The 16513-nt window shown below is 44.3% G+C and overlaps 1 protein-coding gene across 6 annotated transcripts in view; it reads left to right on the top strand.

The window, feature by feature from the left end:
* LOC114766680 (semaphorin-4B-like) overlaps window positions 1–16513 on the top strand; it is an 88049-nt gene that overhangs the window by 37307 nt on the left and 34229 nt on the right. For 3 of the 6 annotated variants that reach the window (XR_003742844.1, XR_003742843.1, XM_028957760.1), the window contains exon 1: window positions 4449–4666. The exons of the other annotated variants lie outside the window; for them this stretch is intronic. The gene's annotated coding sequence lies outside the window, so the exon portion shown is untranslated. Of the gene's footprint in view, window positions 1–4448; window positions 4667–16513 lie in introns of those variants that run through there. 6 annotated transcript variants of the gene reach the window in all.

Here is a 16513-nt window from a genome sequence, read left to right as displayed (position 1 = left end):
GAATCATACTGAAAGGAGAGGTACTACAGACTGGACCGATCATTTACTGCATGAGCTGGAGCCGACCCGACCCCGACTAAATTGAGTACAGACCAGACTTGACCGGGCCAGGATTTACAGCACTAGTCTATATCATAGTTTAGGTATGCTATTGGGGTTTTATTCAATTAATGTTTAGTAATAAATATTAGTTTTATTATGAATATGTTTAATAAAAAGTTCTCCCTTTTTTACAGTGTCTGTTATAAATAATTCAAATAAGCATACTTTTACATGCAAAATAAGGTGGTGTAATACATATAATGACATCTACTGTCTTACCACATGTATATGACATATATATGTACGTATATTATAATATATATGTTCATTTAAAAAGTGTTTAAAGTGTAACATGTTTTTTTCCTCAATTAATGAAATAAGGAAAGAAATGAGGGTCTCACAGAACAGTTCATGGTTCAAGTCTCCGGGCCTCATTAAGGAAGTATACTTTTAAACAGCTGGCATGGCATGGTATCAGAAAGCAGAAAAGAGCATCCAGGTATACAGCCAGAAACATAAAATCATACACAGTAAACATAAAACCATACAATATACGGGTGGGATATTGCTCTGTGTGGATTTGATCAAGTGCAAATATTATGCCGCACTGATGTAAACTAATAGACCAGTGAATTAATAATGAGGGAAATATAATAATGCCAATCAACTAATTGATCAACTAAATTGAGCCTAAATAAATCTGATGAAGTGACACCATGGACACCATAAGCTCTGGCTGATAGACCAAGCATATGAAAATGATCTGAATAAGATTCTGTGTAACAGTCTATGGCTAGTGATCTCACTATTGAGTTGACCTTTGACACCTGACATAGCAGGGCTCATACCATTATTAAGTGAATGGAGTCATGTGTTCTACAGCTTAATAGAAGGTTAACACTCTGGAGTCAATGCCAAAAAAGATGACACAAGGGCTGTCTTACAGAAGCAGACCTGGTTTAGCCTGAGTCTGTCCTTGATGGTCAGAAGAACATGCTGAATTTTATAAATCTATATAAACAAACCAATTTCCCATGCAGTTTTATGCAAAAGACCTATTGGCCCAGTTTGCATTTGAGCATAGAGGCCATGAGATTAGGTTCGTTGTTTGGAATCCTTTTTTTTATGAGAATTTATGAGAAGTCAGACACTAGGCATAGAATTTTAGGCATGTTGGCTGTGTTGCGTGGCATTAAATAAGTCCTCAGGATTTACATTAAAAAGAACAACTATTCTGAACTAGAATATTTTAGAACATTATATTTTCATAAATAGAGTTTAAATTGAGAAGAGCCCACACGAACGCTACTTTCTCATTCTGGGTGATTTAAATCCACAATCGTCAGTAAGTTTCATGTGCAAGATCATGTTTCATCCTTGATTTATCTATTTTTCACGTTAGCATCGATAGATTAAATAAAAACGTCTTTGATCTTTCATTAACTCACAAGCTTTTGTTTTTCATACATAACCAAGTTTAGGTTTGAGACAGAAATCCCAAAATGAGCTGATTAGTCTTGCTGATGGCCTGGTACTCTTTACTGCACAGTCAGCGTAATGTTTCCAGAGCTCTCACTGAAATTAATGGAGGGTGTCATTACATGTGCAAACAACCATACCATGGTCTGCGTTATCCCAAACGTATGAGGGTACATCACTGGAGGTCATATCTGGGGCTGAAATAGTGTATATCTACATTTAAGGTTATGACATTGGTAGGCCATTGTCATGTGGCTGAGCCAAGACAGAAACATTAGTGCCTATCAGTGAGAGGAAGTGCATCGGAAGCACAATATTTCCCCTGCTCCCTTTCCCTCTGGAACTTTTCTTTCTCACTCTCCTCGACCCTCTCTGCTCATTTTCATAGCCTTTGTCAAAACATACTGGTAGGAAATTTTACAGCACCCTTATAAAATCTGAAAATTGTGATATTTCCGTTCTTATTTAAAGGCCAGGAATGATGCAGAATTATGCTGTATAAACAGCAGTTTAACGTGCCTGAGGGCTGCAGAGAATCTGTCCTTTATGCTACGGCATGTGATTTCAAAATGATGGGAAACAGGTGCTTGAAAATCCATTGAGGTTTTATGCCTACACAGACACATTTCGTCTATTATTTCCAGGCATGCCATACCTTTTAAAGTGAAGGAGAAATTGATTTAAAATACTTCTGTTATTCACCGTTTAGTGCTTCATTCTGCTTTTGTAGCTCAAGCATAGATGCTGGTAAAGCTGTAAGTAGCGGTTGGTTGCTTTGATTTGGTGAGCTGATTGGCAAGTAAGTAGATGGTAGATCTGATGTCCTAGGGACCCGTTTTACCTCAACAGGTCTCTGCTTGTCACCTCCTCTAGAAATGTGAAGCTTTTGGGATTTGTTGAGCCAGTCATCCAAACTACAAAGTGAGGTGTGATCAGGTTCAGGCCTGGTTGGTACCTGGAAGACTGACCTCCTTGGACGGACTGAAAAGGTGTTGGTGGGGCCAAAAGGGGGCGCTAACCATGTATTCTGTGTGGATCAGAATGCCCAGCACAGTGTAAAAAAAAAAAAACAGAGTATGGGGCTTCCTTAAATCAGGCTAAAAACTAAAACCCTTTTAAATTCTGGGCTCAATCACTGATACTGTATGTTTATTATTATTATTATTATTATTATCATTATTATTATAGTTTATTTCTGGCCATGTTGCAGAATCACGTTTCTCAAACCTGATAGGGGAGGTTGTGAACAACAAAACAACATTCTTGTTTTTTCAGAATTTTTTAGATGATTTCTTCTTCCATCTCCCCCTCATCCGGGTTTCTAACCTCCCTTCCCAACCCATGTTGTTTTATGAGATTTATGTTGTGTTCTGCTGGGAAGTGGAAGTCTCAACCCCCATATTTCGGTGTATTAACCTTTCGGTGTATTAGCTCCAAAGTTACATTCTTCTGCCATTTATACTGCATCCTCTGCTATGTTAATGTGAATTGCTGCTGCACGCCACTTAGTCTGGAACTGCTAATTGCTGGAAAGCCATCTACTGACATCCTCGATGTTTAGAGTGGGGTAAAAAAAAAGCGCTCAACATCAGTCAGACTTGCAGGCACATGGAGAGCCGTCATTTGTCCCCGCGAAGAGCCCACGCACAGAGAGACTTTTTTTCCCCATTTCGGAGCAGTAACACATTTCCCAGACAAGGAGGTAAACTGAGCTACACATGTCTGCCCCAGCGCTGTTGAATATGTCTGTGCATCCAGTCTGGTCGGTGTGTGTAACCCAGTAGCCAAAGAGAGGAGTCTCAAGAGCGCCTGGTGTCTCCGGTGTAAATAAGACATGCGCTAACCGCACCCCAAGATCTTGGGTCACATGACCTTGTGCCATTTCAAGCTTGTCCCGTCCTCTGCTGATGGCTGGAATGCCAGGGTCTAACCTGGCCGACCATTTAAATACTTCTGCTTATAAAATTAGCTCTGTTATTTTGGTTCAGGATCCCCTATAGTTAACATATTTTCCTGGATCACATATTATGGTTAGCTTCGCGCTCTGAGCGTTCCTCCGGCCTTTCAGTGAACTTTTATCAGGCGGACGCAGTTTTTCTCTGAGACGAATTTTAAACCCAAAGACTTGTTGGAGGACAAGACTCCTGTGTCACTTTATGAAAAGCTCATAGATTTTTTTTAGTAAGGGCCCTGATTCTCAGCTAACAGCCGGTTTAAAGTTATTCAAATAAAAGTGGAAGTTAGACGTTCCCCATGGAGCAGTCGGGGGGATGTGGTTTCATGTGAGGACAGCGGCCCTTTCTTACAAGGTGAAACAGTGTCCTGCTCCTGAATCAAGACCTCGGCTTAAAAACATGTATATATGAATGGGCTGTTATTCTTTAACTTTTTTAATTTTTTAAAAGAGTGATAAAATTATATATAGATTTAAAACGAATCCACTTTATTACAACTAGACATTATAGACATGGCTATGCTATTGTTTGAGACACTTTCAGATGTTAGATGCTACTACATTGTAGACATATGTTGTCATTTTCATTTTTAAATGACCACCTGCAGTTTATTATAATGTATTATGTATAATAGTACAAAAACATTGTTTTTTTTTAATTTTGTAACTAAATACTACACACATTTAACACAAAAACAACTCACACTGGTCATCAGTCAACAATTAGCACACCCGCAATCAACATACATTTTTTTATTCAAATCTATATTATAATAGAATGTATAAACAAGAACTTTTTTTTTTTTCAAGAATACTACTGTGCCTGTTCCTTAGTCTGTAGTGTAGAAGTAAGTGTGAGTGTTTTAAGGCAGTCCTCTCTTGTCCCTCCCCTCAGTGCCTGGGGGCGGGGCCAACGGGGATGCGTGCCAGACACACACGCACGTTCCCTCCCAAACACACACTCACTGGCTCACTCACTCGCTCACGCATGCAGAGGGAAAGCAGAGGCTGCGCTGGCTCCTACAGCCCCGATCACGGCCGGATATAAGAACCACTGGCCTTTTCCTACGCCGACCTCAAAAGGAGTTCATTTCACATTTGCCTTTGTCTTTTTTAAGCCTTTCTCAAGAAAGAGGAGCCTTTTTTTTCTACCTGGAGGGTCTGGTTTGGCTGGAAACGGTGACTGTGAGAGTAAGTACTCAGCACCTTTACCCAGTCGACTCTTGTAATTCATTAACCGCAGTAGGAAAAAAAAAAAGCTGCGTGTTAATGATTGATGAGGAGTGAGATGAAGGTTCACGGCGCTGTCGTTCTGCTGCTGTTACCTGTGGTGCGCGTGTGAGTTCCCAGCCTGGGTTTGTGGGATGGGGTGGCGTGGGGTGGGGTGGGGGAGTTGTTTGTTGCTGTTCGCTGTAGGCTGCAGGGAAGGGGCGAATTAGGTGTGTGCTGACAGGAACCAGCCTCTCCTCCTTATCTTCAGGCTGATTGTACGGGAAGGCGCATCCCGGAGGAGAGCACCCAGTTACCCAGTTGTGTGGGGTGTGGGAGAGAACGGGAAGGCGGTGAAACCGGATCAGTGAAAACACGGGAAGACAGGATGGGTAGAGAGAAGAAGTGTACTGAGCTCGAAACGGCCACCGTGAGGATTTCGAGGGAAACGTGCACGACAAGAGCAGAAACCTGCGGTTCAGTATACCGAGCTGTGAAATGCCGAGATTTGTGCAACGCGGGCTGGAGGTGTGTGACTCGCTTTCTTTTACTTTTCATCGGTTGCAAAACCAAAACTGTTGCGATGGTGAAAGCGGAAGCGCAGAATCCGTCCCAGGGATTAGCTTGAATTTCCTGGTGCCGAGGAACCGGGTTTGTTTGATCCTACGGGGGACATGTGGAGAGCTGGACTTGAGATAACGGTCCCTGCTGTATCTAGAACGAGGGAGCCAATCAGCAAATGGAGAAAGTGAGCAGCGGGACGGCCAATGGGAGGGCAGGAAACCGGACCTGGGGTGATGCTGCAGTCCGGGAGGACGCCTCTGTTTTCGTTCGCTCGGATCCGCAAAGTCAACAGCTGGCCGGAGCGCCGTGGGCACCGAACCCGCAACAATGGGCTGCCTGTGCCACGCTGTCAGAAAGAGTTTGGCTGGTTGGTAAAAGGACGGTGCCAGTTACGTCCAGTCCCCTCGAGCCGAGGGCCGCTTGTTCTTCACGGGCTGCAGCGTTCGGATGACAATCAGCAAAGTCCATCGGTGGAAAAAGGGGGTCAAAGTGCAGGCAAACACACGCCACGCTGGTGTTTACAGGAGCCGCACTTACGCCGACAACGTCAGCGGCCTCCTGGAGATTAGGGGAGGAGGAGATAGAGCAGAGTTCTGCGTGTAACCCCCCCCTCCTGCCCGGCCTCCCGGTTCCACATGGTTCTTATCCCAGGCCTCCTGTCCCAGGGGTGTTTTCTTAGTATTATGCCGATGATTCCTCTCCTTTTTCTCCGGCTGGGTTAAAGCCAGCCTTCACCTGGCTGTGTGTGAGTGATGAACTTGTTGGTCGTGTTGGCTCTTGTACTTTGGGAGGAATGTAAATAAGGCCGGCTGCAGTTTACTCGGATCAGACCCTCTCTGTCTAGATCTGGGAAATCTGAACAGCAAAACGTTGAATATTGTGGCAGTGGTGGTGTGTCATGTATGTCATGGTGAGCTGGCAGGTGGGTTGTGTGGGGATTTGTGGTGTTGTGGTGTTATAGTAGGTGCCTGACAATCCTGTGGGTGACTTAGTCCCGGCACTGTTTGCTCGATGACAGAGGTGGGTAAAGTAACCAAAAAGTTTTAAGCAAGTACAGAGTCTCTGTTTGGTTGTCATATCTAATATATTCTTTAGAATAAGTAGAAAGAATATAAATGTGCTTATTCTGTTATTTCCTAATAATGATAATAATAATAACACCTTATTAAAGTATGAATTGTTGTAATTAATGAACAAAATCTGATCTTATATATGCTAATTAGATGTGTTAGCATTGATATATTAAATAATTCCTTCAGCGGTATACAGAGGTCAACTTATGCCACCATTTAACAAAATGTTTACAAAAGGGTGTATATGAACTGGGATTGGGATCTGACTGGGATTCTGGGACTGGAATTCTGCATTCTTTCAGTTACCTTTCTGGTTTTAGCACTGGAGACAGTTGCATCTGCCATTTTTTATTCCATGTAGTGCTGTTTGAAGAGTTTGTGCCGCGCAATGGCCCCCTGGTTTGTTTGTGGTAATTGGTGAAATGGTGTCATGTGATCATGTGGTGTATTGTTGCTACGTGTAAATGGTGTTAAACATAGTCATGTGTTAGATCTACTGGCAGCATCTGTCTGGCAAAAATGAAGCATATAAATAGTTTTAAAAAGTAGAGTGTTGCCCAATGTAGTTTCAGTGAAGTTTCTTAAGAGGGTGGTAGTAGCCTAGTGGGTAACACACTCACCTATGAACCAGAAGACCCAGGTTCAAATCCCGCTTACTACCATTGTGTCCCTGAGCAAGACACTTAAGCCTAAGTGTCTCCAGGGGGGGACTGTCCCAGTAACTACTGATTGTAAGTCGCTCTGGATAAGGACATCTGATAAATGCTGTAAATGTTAATGTACTGTATTGCTGTAAATTGCTGTTTTTTATTCACAAAGAGTAAAGTTTCTTATTCACAAAGGTACTCAAGTAAAAGTAAAAAGTATGGCATTGTAAACCTACTCATGAAGTACTTTTTTTTTTTAAATCACTCAAGTAAATGTAACTCGTTACTACCCACCTCTGCTCGATGATGGGAACTCACTTCAGTTGGGGACGTCAGCGGGCTCCTCTGTTTGTCCCAGTACAGGCAGCTCAGTGGCATGACGTGGGAACTGGCTTCAGGGCTGGACGCTGGCCAGGGTTCTTGTGTTTGCAAAGACGTTGCAGAGCCTCTTGGATTTGCCTTTTTAACCCCTAGCAGAGAGAATGAGAGAGGGGGAAAAAAAGACCTACGGAGAACAGAATGGCCTCAGGGTTGAACGCCGTGTGCTCAGCTGGCTGTTTTAACTGTACACAAAGGTCTGGAATCGATTTTTGGGAACAGGGATCTGGAATGCATTTGCATGTGTGTCAGATCTTATGATGTGCGAGTGAAGAGGACTGCCGGACGGTCTTTTTCGTCACCGTCCCAACCCACCTGTTCCTTTCTCATGTCCGAGGTGAAGGCATTGGGCATATATTGGCTATTTTAAACAGGAATGCGGAGGTCTTTGAGTGTCAAACCAGTGACTGGTGGGGGATCATGTGGGCAAAACAAGTGTGTCTTTTTCGGGAAGCGTATGTAACTGTAGGCTTAAATTTATGTCGTATATATGTATACTGGATGAGTGATAATCTAAGCATGTGTAACTGTATGCGTGTGTGTGTGTATATACACCTCGGAGTGATTCATGTCAGGGCTGGGTGCCTGCCCTCCCCCACAGCCAGAGATTTGATATCTCCGAGCGTTCCACGTTGTGCTCTTTACTCCACTAATGGCTCTGATGACCCTGACACGATTCCCAGTCGCTGGCCACGAGGTTGCGGGAGTCTCTTTCACTAGCACAGTTCACTAGTGGCTTTATTCACTCCGGCTGTGTAGTTTTGATGCATTGAAAACGTTTCAGTAAAGTTTCATATAGCATTTATCAAAAAACAAATGCAACAAAAGCCTATTTAAAATTTTAAAGAATACAGTCTAGTATTTATGACTGTAGTATAGCCTGTGTGACCTTCAGAATGCCTTTGAGACGGCTGGTCATAAGGCTCACTGTCAGGGGTCCAGCTGAGGCGAGGAGAAGGAGATAGGAGAATACCAGAAGAAGAGGAGGAGAACAGGGAGAACAGTGGGGTTCTGAGTTATTATATGCATAGCTGGGATCCCTCTGGGTACAGGGAACATTCTCTCTCTCTCTCACTCACTCTGTTTTGGATTTTTACTCCCCTCCTTCACTTCATCTTCTCCTTTTCACTTTTCTTTAGCTTCGGCCTGTGCGTCGGAGTAGAAGCTGTGCTTCACAACCGCGGTCTGTCTGTGTCGTTGCATTGTACAACCCTCCTCTTGCCCAAACGACCTTTAATATGATTATATCCTCTGGCTCTGGCTGGATCAGAACCATCACCTGTATCTATATGAGAATGTGAGTTCAGTTGAACAAAGCAGCAGAGAAGTGGTTTCAACACTGTGCAGCATTTTTGTTTCTTTATAAGTTGTTTGTAGGTAAGATGTCCTTGTGATGGACTGATGCCCGGTCCACAGATGTTCCTTTCTGTCTACCATAGGCAAAAATCCTAGGCGAAAATCCCCAAAACCCCATAAAACACAAAATATTTTTTATTTGAACAATATATTCATGTTTGTTGAACGCACAATACAAGTTGTACTCCTTAAAAACATACTGTCTGAGAGTTGTAACCCCCGCCTAATCCTCAGTGTTTCAGTCCAACATCTGAGAACAGATGGGAGGGGCTGCTGCTCGCACCCAGAGTGCGGAGCAGAGCAGAGCGGCATGTATGAGTTGAGTTGCCTGGTGAGTTTTTAATGCATTCAGCCATATTTTTAATGCATTAAAACTGGTTATTGATCACTACACTTGTTCAACAATCACAACACAGGACACGTAAAGCTACAGTTCAGCTGCTTTGTGCAAAGTCTGTCATGTTTCATATAGACAACATATATTGTTAGCTTAAGCAGCGTGATATGTTTATATTTGCGCTGGGTTAAGAGAGATAAAGCATTAAAAAACCTGTAGACAGGTAGCATATGGACTAATAAAGAACAACAGATCACAGTGTCACAGCAGCACATGAAAAAAGCTTTTTTTTTTTTATGTCCCCCTCAGGAATTTTACTGTCTAATGTCCCCCCCAACAATGATGAGGGATTTTTGGCCTGCATTAGTAATTGAAGAATGCCTGTCACAAGAAAACTTTCCATTTCCCCAAAAAGTTGCCCCATGCATCATGACACTAAGGACTTTCCAGCCGCTTCATCTTAACATGCTGATATGCTGTCCTGCTGTCCTGCTCTGTCTGTCTCAGTTAATCTCCACAGAGGTGCTGTTAAGTCAGCAGGAACAATGGGGCTAAAGCCGGCACCATTTAAAAGCTTCCTGTGCTAAAACTGTAACATGGAGTGCGTACAGACGTCTTGGATGTTTGAGGTTGAGGCAGGTTTTTAAAACCATGCTGAATTATTCATTGAATCGGATCAGATTTTTTTGTTCAGCTTCTGACGTCCTTCTCCCGCAGCCTTGTTTTATGCAGGAAACGCGAAGCTGAGATCTCTGGTCGGCGTTGGCTGTTCTCGATCTAGTTTGAACACCAGCCTGGTCATTAGACATCTGCAGGCTGCACTTGGCATTCAGCAGCGGCCCACTATGGGAAGCAGTGGTGCTCAGTTAAAGGCAGTTTTTGTTCATTCACAGCCGCCATGTGACCCGTCGCCCGGCGTTTCCTCATCTGCAGCCGAGGGAAGTGCTGATTGAGGTGACTGTGACTGTGTGAATGCCTACTTTTCTCCATCAAACACAATTACCTCTCTCTCAATTAATGGTCTATTTAGCAATATGAGGCTCCTAATTGCTTGCGCTTACTGGGTAGCCTAAGCCTTTGTTTCCTTCTTTTCTTAAATGACATGAAATGTGTGATGAAATGCATTCTGTAATTGCGTACTTACTCACCAAGAATCTCTCTACTTCAAAGGCAGAGACTCATAGCTCCCAATGTATTGAGTATTTCCCATGCCTGAGATCAAAGAATATCCCCTTTTTGGCTGAAATAAGGGCTAGTCTGCATTTATAAAAGAAGGTTTTTGCTGTTCTCATGTTACTTTGATCACCCCATTGGAAAAACATTTCGCTTCCACACAAATTTTGCAGAGAAAGCAAAATAGCATTCCTTGTACCAATTCTGTGAAATTTAAACTGTAAATCTTCCAAAAATGAGAAAAACAGTCTGCAGGCCTAAACAGAATTGCTTTTAGTCATCATGAAATAAAGAGTCAGACATGAGGGTTGAAGCCTAATTGTTTCAGAATGGTTGATAGGGCCATTCAGAAGTGGGCCAAGTCGACAAAAGAGATGTAGCCACCAGTATCCTGCATTCCTTTAACACCTCATTTCAGCTCCATCTCTTCGTGACATCGACTCCTACCTGCATCAGCCCCGTGAGCTGTGTGGGCCTGTCTTGACCCTGATGTAATCTCAGCGCCATTATAACATGCACCGCTCCGGGCTCTCCACCTCGAGCAACAGTGGAGTGCAAAACACACGATCACGCAGCAGCAATTGTCGAATGGCTAGGCCGTGGCTGAATGGGGTTAACGAACAGGAGGCTGGCCAGCGTCCAGATGCAGCCAAGAGCCCTGAGCCCAGAGATACTTCATGAAGTCTGACTGATTAAATAGAGCAGTTGACCAGTCATCACATTAATCCACCTCAGAGGTTCTGACCCTTCATAACTCCTCACGTCCTACCGTGAGCGTGAGGTAGAATTGTGCCTTCACTAACAGTCCTCCAATAGGAGTTATGGCCAGAAACGGCAGCAACGTTCAGGAATGTGCATTTTTTAATGATTTGCATTGAAGTAAACCCGCTGGAGATGGAGATTGATTGCGTCTTCAGTCAAAGCCCAGGTTGTCTAGGTTGCAGGGTACTACTAAGTGGAATTCATCCGGAATATCTGTGTTTGTAAAGCATCCCCAGCAGCCTGGGGATGGTTCAGATGCCAGTGTGAATACTCGGGAATGACCAGCATTCCTCTGATTGTGGCTCCCAAACATGAGATCGCCTACGTTGTTCTAAAAGGTCAAAAACAGTTGAAGAGCTTTTCTTCTACTTTCTGCTCCACAATGTAGTATTTACCACACACATTTCAGTGTGTGCGTGTGTGCACACTTCTGGGATACATCGAAGAAGCGCAGGCATCAGCAAGTCAGGAAAAGCCGCTGATACTCCTGGATAAGCAATTCCCCCAATTTGCATAGGTTCTGGAAACAGCGTCTGTGAGAAATACAAAGATGTTATCGGGTTGCCGTTATGGTGCATTTTGAGTTTTTGGATTTGAGCGCTCAGAGAAAGTTTCATGGCATCCGCCGGCAAGAGAAAAACCTCTTATCATGCACAATGCAGGCAAACTACCGTGCATCACGGTAGTTTGCCTGTGGTGAGTGTGGTGACTTTACACTTTCCAGATGCACCACACGTAGCTTCCTGGGCGCAGCTTTTTCGTGGAAGGAGTACCAATCCCTTAAATCCATATGAAGGAAACTGGATGATGTGTGTTTTTCCCCCGCCCCCACTTCCTTAGAAATGTCATTTACAAGAAACTGCATAGACTAATGAGACGGTGATAAGTCTCACATAATGAAATGTTGCACAGCATTTACAGACAGGGCCACCTTAAAACATCCTTTGAATATTTAGCTGTTTAGGAAAAAATTTCAGTGGAAACTGATCTGGACAGCCAACAAAACGAAATGTGTCCTCTGCTCAGTGGCGCCTCGGCGGATCGGGATTCGAACCGGCAACCTTCTGATTACGGGGCCGCTTCCTTAGCCACCACTGCCTAGTAGTATAGTGAAAAGTGATTGTCATTGTGACAATGGGGACAGTGCTTTGCTCAGTGGCACCTTGGCAGGTTGGGATTCGAACCAGCAACCTTCAGATTACGGGGCTGCTTCCTTAACCGCTAGGCCACCACTGCCCCTGTGTCAGTGGTAGTATAGCGGTTAGCGGTGATCGATGGTGTGGAGTGGGGGGTGTCCTGTCCAGACTGACATTGCAGAGATTTAATAAGGCCTGGAAGCTACTGCAGGACCATATTTTGGGGGAGGAGAGAGATCTGGGAGGTCTTCGGGTGCCAGAAGAGATTTTTGAAGGGAGGTCTGGGCTGGGGTATTGGTTGGGTGTTGTGATTGATGGGTCTAGCACCTGCCTTGGTCTTTCTGAACTGGGGGAATTTGAGGGCTTCTTATTCTGGGCATCAATGACCATCAGCTGCACTTCTATTGTTTATAGCTGTCAAAGAATGCGTGACATGCACAGAGATCCTGAGATGGAGATAAAAGCGCATTCCAATTGTGCTGGTCAGCTCTGTGATGACGAGAGTTACAGCCGTCAATAGCGATTATGGGGGGAATGGTTGTGCTGATGCCTGTGTCAGACATTCCTGTGTTGCAATGAGGGAAATGGATGACTGAAATCAATAAGTTACAAAAAAAAAAAATACTAGTAATGTATTGGTTTAACCTTGAGCAAATACCTTTGAGATTAAAAAAAACATTAGGAAAAACTGAGTTTCAGCACCTGAAGTCGGAATTGTTTTCCCAACAAAGATCAGCTTAGTTAGGCATTACAGGAACCAGGAACTACAACAGCTTCACATAACGTTGCGTCCTTATCATAAATTAAGAGTATCGGGGGCTGCATTATTAACCATACAGTAAATATGTGTGGCAAGATGGCGAGATAATCCTGAACAATTGGAAACATTCAGGGCAGCGAGCGGGGGAAACAATCCGTGACCTACTTTTTTCGGTCGACCCGACAGCTGATATATATATATTTCCCCCCCCAGCTCTTCACCTGAACATAAAAATGTCCCGAGCACTGGATTCCAGCAAGCGAATCGGCCAAATTTGCCATAAACTGGTGTTTGGATGACTCGTGTCAGGTTCTCAATGACGAGCGTTGAACAATACCAAGTAGTGGACACAGTGCGAATAATTTACGGGACATTGGCCACAGTTTAGAAAGGAGAAGAAGAAAAAACACAATGTAGACAGAAGTGCTTGGCTGCGGCGAGTTCTGGCCAACATCCAGGGTGGTTTGTCCGTGTAATTAGACATGGGTTCCTGCAGGATCTAATGAAGAAATTGGCCCCCTGGTAGCCCCCCTGAAAGCACCGAGCTCCCTTGTTGTTTTCGGCGCGGGGTGCATAATGGAAAGAGGACATGGACAAGCCATCCCATAATCCTCCTGTCCAAACTGCATTACTGGATGGCCATGTGACAACGGGGTCCAGTCCACCCCCCCACCTCAACAGCAATAGCTCATGCTTTCAAAGTGTGTCGGATGAGGTTTTCATTATAAAAATGCTTTATTAACGCGTGCTTTTTAGCACGTCTTTAACTGGAAACTAAAGGGGACTCAGTGGGGTTGATGGTTCCTGTAAAGGCTGAGATTGAATGGATTGCCGAAACGGGAACGTGACACCCTATTTACATGCGCTCTTCCTGCCAGGGAGGATAATGCACTGCAAAGCGTCTCCTTTTATCACAAGACGCAAATGTGGCACGATCAATATTTATACGCCGCGTGCCGAAGATAGCCTCTTCATAAAAGCCTGAAATGGGTTCATCGCGTCCGATCTCGGCGGCCGCTCAGGCTGGATTTGCGGTGATGTGAACACCGTAATTGTATTCTGGCGAGCGTGTGTGTCAAAGGAAACGTCAGCGTTTATATAGTATTTACTTAAGCAGCTACTTACCCACGGTCCTGTGCTGTTGCTCGTCCCCGGGGAAGCGAATCATGCAAACTTGAGAAAACATACAGCACCAGGCACCGGAAGGATGGTCAGAGTCTGGGGGAAACGTTATCAGCTCATCGAATGGGCATCTTTGTCTGAAGACTATTGGAAGCCTCTGTTGTTTGCCCGACTCCCGAGAGATTCCTGACATTCAGTTGTACTCCCGAAAGGGAACTGGGAGGAAATGATGCTGCCAGTGTTGAGTTTAGAGACCCCAAAACTCGTTTTTTTCCCACTGAGTGTAGTAGGGAACTTTAGTTACTGTTCTAAATATGTCACGAATGAAGCATCTGAAAACGCGTGGTTCTATAAATTAAACTGGAAGCGTTGATACTCCCTCTGCGTTAAAAGGGCGTGATATGAGAATCCATAACTACGTGATCTGTCCCTTCAGAATCAACAGGGGTTTTCTCTGGGGTTAGATCAAATTGCAGTTGAACAGTATAAAGGGCACTGACCACACCTATCTTTTTCGCACCGTTTCAGCGCTACGAAACAGTATTCGCGACGACGCATGAAAAAGGTCTTTATCCGAGTTATGTCCTCAGCTGGGAGACTCTGCCTCTGTGCCAGGAAAAAGAGCACAACTCTGGTTGGCCCGCTCGTGCTCTCTACGCTCCCACAGATCACCCAGGCAGGTCGCACAAGTGCAAGCAAACACCCCGGAGTTTCTGCAGTTCGCTAGTGCGAGAGCTGCACAAAGTCATGAAAGAAAATTTAAATCTTGATTCACACCGTATCACTTCACTCTTAAATCCCAATTTCATTTGTTCATTGTGAGTGAGTAAAACCTTACGTGAATAAAATTTATAATAATAAATGTTTATAGTTCATCTGTCTTCTGTTTTAAATAATAGTGCCATGTTTAAAAGAGATTATTAACTGAGGAACATATTGTTTGGTAAAGGGAAGTACTAGTCTCTGTTACGCTGATTTTTTTTTTCCTGCACAGGACCTGTATGTGGTGTGATAGAGATTTGTGGATGGTGGGTACCGTGGCTTTAGCAGTGATCTGGGTTTAACGCCTCTGTTTGACCTGCTGGTGTGACCCAGTGACCCAGACAACATCCTGGCTGCTTTACAGCTCCATAAAAGTCATGTCTCTGCCTCTTCAAAGCCAGAGATCTGCCTCCAGTGCCGTGATAAGGATCTTATTACTTCCTGTTGTCTTTCACAATGTGATACTAGCTGAATGACTAATGGCTGACTGACGAGTTGTTGCTGTATTAGGGTTGGAATATGATGACGCGGCCTGTGCCAGGACTCTCCCTGGGTTCACGTGGAGACCAAGGTCTGGCTCCCCTTTTCTGCTCCCTTCGGCAGAATGGATCTGTTATATAGCTCTCCACCACAGAGGGGCTTAAGTGGAGTCCCTGCTGTTCCCCAGGCCTCTGAGGAGCTGATGGCGATAGCAGGTCCCTTCTGAAGTGCTGTTTAGAATTTTGCTGGCTTTCCACATCTGTTATGGAAATTTGCAGAATGAGGTGGAAGAGCAGTAACGAAATCAGACTTCAGAAAGTCGCAGACCCCCCCGGGTTTGGGTAATTGGGATTAAAAGGAAGGAGTGATTTCGCTTCCAGTTTTATGGTCATATTTTACATTAGCCTATCTATTTTTGTGGTCACCTTGGGCTTTTTTTGGTATCCTAGCAATGGTAACCAAGTCAGAGGCCAAAAAAGTTCATAGCATATGATGAAATTAAATATGAATTTCAAACCCTGGGTTTAAAAAATTTTCCAATCTTTAAGAAATGTTATAAGATTTTAATTAGGCAATTAGAAGTCTTTCAAATAGCATATGGCTTTAATTAGTGCCGGCCAGAAAGGAGCAGGCCATTAATTACTGTAAGCTGTGGACGAGGTTGTGAATGTGCCATTCCGTTTCAGAGTTCGCTTGCCCTCATCCATCTTACTCGTCTTCGCCCGCGAAGCGGAGCAGCCAGAAGATCCACTCTGCCCCGCCGAACCACTCGCTCGGATGGTTCCTCCAACTAGTCACCGAGCACCTGACACCAGAGGAAGCTGCTCACCAGAAGGGGGAGGGGCATGAGCATGAGAAGGCGGGAAGGGAATCCAAAAAAAAAAAAAAAGCCACATCAGGGGAGCGCGTTTCGGAAGCCCCGGGAGGGGGCGAGAGCAGGTGCTTCTGGGAGATGACGCATGAGCCCGGGAGCGTTTCAGAACAGAATAAAAAGCTCAGCACACCCCCGACCCTTCTTCTCTGGCCCTTTCATCCACCCCCCTCTCAGATGACAAACTTGATAGTGCTGGCATCTGTTGCTGTAGTAAGGCCGCTGCTATATTTATCAGATACAGGAAATGATGTGGGCTCATGGCTATGCTGTAGTGCCCTCTGCTTCACTTTGAATGAGTTCCAATCGAGTATTTAGTACTAAATTATGTCTAAAAAGTTCCTTTCATATCACTGGCATAAAGGCAGCTAATATGTGACTTTCAAGTCAGATCCTGTTTTATATGAA

Source organism: Denticeps clupeoides, chromosome 17 (assembly GCF_900700375.1).
Source record: "Denticeps clupeoides chromosome 17, fDenClu1.1, whole genome shotgun sequence".
In the NCBI taxonomy this organism is placed as follows: domain Eukaryota; kingdom Metazoa; phylum Chordata; class Actinopteri; order Clupeiformes; family Denticipitidae; genus Denticeps; species Denticeps clupeoides.
The sequence above is the reverse complement of the archived record's forward strand: the minus strand, read 5'-3'. Positions and strand labels throughout refer to the sequence as shown.